At 38.7% G+C, this 4,096-nt stretch overlaps 1 pseudogene; it reads left to right on the forward strand.

The window, feature by feature from the left end:
• Positions 1–522: 522 nt before the first annotated feature.
• LOC146717651 (protocadherin alpha-C2 pseudogene) lies at positions 523–3,175 on the forward strand (annotated as a pseudogene).
• The last annotated feature ends 921 nt before the right edge of the window (positions 3,176–4,096 follow it).

Here is a 4,096-nt window from a genome sequence, read left to right on the forward strand (position 1 = left end):
GAGTACTTTATTATCTCTAATAATCTGTTTTTATCAGTGGTAAAGAGCGACTAGATTACTACGTCACCTAAAGTACCATGGTCATAAAGATATGGATAGAAAATCATTAGATCTATAATGAGACATTATGCAAAGTTAATGATAACTCGAAGTGCTACCATATTTGAAAATCGTCTGCAGCATTTTAGTGGTATCTCGTTTTATAATGCAGTAATCGTGAGGTCATTACGGTTCATTGCTTTGACTGGTGGATTGTGTCTGAAATTTGATTGTTTTTTCAGCAATAATCAATTTGAACTGATTACATTTAGTAAATGTCACCTTTTATGTTTTGGGACCACCATTAACGGTATCCAGGTCCGTGTGTAGTAAAAACAAAAATATATGCAAAAATCAACGAAAATCAAGAATAATTTGAAGACGTGTGGTGTTCATTGTGGCTCAAAGGCTCCGACAAAATCTCAGGGGTGGCGCTATTCTATCAGTAAATTGCAAAGCAAAGAACGTAAAAGCAGAAAAGCGTGATGGTCTTCGCACGTTTAGAAGCAAGAGGACAGCGTCGTAGTGCTGAAACTCCGCTGCGAAACGCGCTGGCCAAGATTTAAGTTTAAATGTGCTTTGGAATTCATACAATGTGTATTTGGCTCGAAAGAAACAGGGGAAGTTTTTTTTAAATGAATATTGCTAAAAACAAACATTATATCGTTTGAAGTATGATGAACTCCCATACAAGACGGGTTTCCAGAACAATGGAGTCTTACGAGAGGTACGTGATCCTCGCTATAATTTTTTCTGTTGCTCGGTACACATCGGCCTCAGTGACTCATTATTCAATACCGGAAGAAATGAAAGAAGGATCCGTCGTGGCTAATCTCGCCACCGACCTCGGGCTGGATGTGAAAACACTGAATCAGAGGAAGATGCGTCTTGATATCATCGCGAACAAGAAATATCTGGATGTGAACAAAGAGACTGGTGAGCTGTATGTTGTTGAGAAGATTGACAGGGAACATATTTGCCCTTTTAAGTTATCAGCATCTTGCTATCTAAAATTAGAGGTTATACTAGATAACCCAGTAAGAATATTTAATATAGAAGTAGAAATTCTTGATATGAACGACAACGCCCCACAATTTCGAAGAGACGCCATACATTTGGATATATCTGAAGCGACGGCAAGAGGAGAAAGATTTTCTTTGAGTAATGCAGTCGATCCTGATGTCGGATCCAATTCAGTGAAAACATACCATTTGAGTGAAAGTGAATGTTTTAATATAGAAGTTCAGACCGGAAGAGATGGATCGAAGTTTGCGGATTTGATCTTGAAAAAGACTTTAGACCGAGAGGAGAAACCTGTTCATAATTTGATACTCACAGCTGTAGATGGAGGAACACCTGCTCGCTCTGGCACTGCCAGTGTTATTGTACGAGTTTTAGATACAAATGATAACGCACCCACCTTTGATAAAGAGAATCTGAATGTAAAGGTAATTGAAAATTCTCCGATTGGAAGTATTGTTGTTGATCTTAATGCAACAGACTTAGATGAAGGATCAAATTCTGATATAACATATTCGTACAGTTTATATACATCAGAAAAAACACAGGAGACATTTAATCTGAATCCTGCCACTGGTGAAATTACAGTTAAGGGAGTGCTGAACTATGAAGATTTCAGGATTTATGATATGGAAGTTATAGCTGCTGATAAAGGAGCCACCAGTTTAACAGGACAATGCACCATAAAGATTCTAGTAGAAGACATGAATGATAATCACCCAGAAATATCAATTAAATCATTTCAGAGTCCAGTGACTGAAAACATCGAGTTGGACACAGTGATAGCTGTAGTTAGTGTCAGTGATAAAGATTCAGGTGATAATGGAATAGTTGATCTTCGTGTTCCAGATAATATGCCTTTCAAACTGAGGGAGTCCTCTGATAACTATTATGAATTAGTAGTGTCGGAGCCATTAGACCGTGAGAAGGTGCCAGAATATGACATCACTTTCACTGTGACAGACAGAGGCTCTCCTCCTTTATCTGACAATGAAACTATGACTTTAGAGCTGCTGGATGTTAATGATAATGTCCCACAGTTCCCCCAGTCATTTTATACTATACGTGTCATGGAGAATAACGCACCTGGGGCCTTGCTCAGCTCACTCACTGCCTTTGACCCCGACCTCCATGAAAACCAGTATCTAGTTTATTTCATAATAGAGAAGGAGATAGCCAACACATCCATGTCCATGTTGTTCTCCATCAATCCAGAGAACGGTAATCTTTACGCACTCAAAACCTTTGATTATGAGATTGAGAAGGAGTTTCTGTTCCACATCGAGGCCAGAGACTCTGGATCTCCTCCTCTCAGCAGTAACGTGACCGTCCACATCATTATTGTGGACCAGAACGACAATGCTCCGGTTATTGTGTCTCCGTGGCGTGCACACGGCTCTGTGGTGGAGGAAAAGATCCCCAGATCCACTGATAAAGGCTCCCTGGTTGCCAAGGTGATAGCCTTAGACACTGACTCTGTGCACAACTCTCGGATCACCTACCAGTTTCTACAGGTGACTGACGCCACCTTGTTTAGTCTGGATCAATACAATGGAGAGATCCGGACTATGAGGATGTTCAGTTACAGAGATCCACGCCACCAGAGACTGGTTGTTGTTGCCAAGGACAACGGAGAGCCTGCTCTCTCTGCTACAGTCACCATCAAGCTGACCACAATGGAGACTGCTGTTAAAGCCTACTCTGACATGACTGAGGAGCCTCTGGAATATGACATCTTCTCAGACATCAACCTGTATTTGGTCATTGGTCTGGGCTCGGTGTCATTTCTGCTGCTCATCACTATATTGGTCACCATCGTGATCAAGTGTCAGAAACCCAAGCCCAGCAAAGCAGCTCCTCCCTCCAGGAACAGTGTGATCAGTGAGAGGAACTCCACCATCGCAGACTCCACTCTGGTCTCCAACGATGCCTACTGGTACAGTCTGTTTCTAGCAGAGACCAGGAAAGGAAAGCTGGTGGTTAGACAGCCTCTGCCAAAGGGCTCCAGGTACATTGTGTCCAGCATACCGAGAGGGACAGGGCTGACAGACACTAGTGACTCAGCAGCTTCTACTCTGCAGGTAGGAAGTTAATGCACAGATATGGTATTTTATTTACACAAAAACATATAAATATCAATTGTTAGTACATTTTTTCTTTTAACCCTTGACTTCATTTATTAAAACATTCTAGTGAATTATTCGAAAATCTCAGAAATTATCATGAGGTACCATTTTCAGATGCATTGCAAACCTAATATTTTGAACTATTCACCTAATTTTTCTAAATGACTTATTATTATTATTATTATTATTATTATTATTATTATTATTATTATTATTATTATTATTATTATTATATTAACTCGTGTTCATCCATAACTTAGTTGCAGTGATCACATAAACTTTCAAAACCGTCCATGAGGCACCAGTGTTGCATGCACAACCTAGTATACAACGAAGAAATGAATAACTGCTATAAATACGTTTTTTTAATTTATGTTTCTTCAATAGGGGTGAATAACACTTTAAACATTATATATTTAATTTAATACTTGGTATTTATTAGTGGTAAGAAAAACAAAACAAACAGAAAAAAAACCAGGAGTGACTCACTGCTTTATCTAAAGGGTCACCAACATGAATAATTAGAAAACCATAAACCACAGGAGAATAAGTTGAAAAGTAAATAATCTTAATTGAATTATATTTGTAAATAATCTGCACATTTTCAGTGACATGTCGTTTCCACTGTTACATTTTTGAAGCGATGGGACGTAATAATCTGCACGCATATACTTTGTATAAACTATGAATGTAATTTTCAAAATTACTAAATTTAAGCCCACTGAAAGGAAATAAACGAATTTAACCCAAGTGATCCCACCTCATTAGTTGTGATATATATATATATATATCTGTGTGTGTGTGTGTGTGTGTGTATAGCAAGGCCTGGCAGTTTACGGTCCGCACTGCATACATGCATGAAAGAAGTATGAATCGAAAATAATTTTTTGGCATATCATGTTCAACGTAGT

The sequence above is a fragment of the Copadichromis virginalis genome, linkage group LG2 (genome assembly GCF_057382275.1).
Source record: "Copadichromis virginalis isolate Kocher_CV1m ecotype Utaka linkage group LG2, C_Virginalis_male_GT1.1, whole genome shotgun sequence".
NCBI lineage: Eukaryota > Metazoa > Chordata > Actinopteri > Cichliformes > Cichlidae > Copadichromis > Copadichromis virginalis.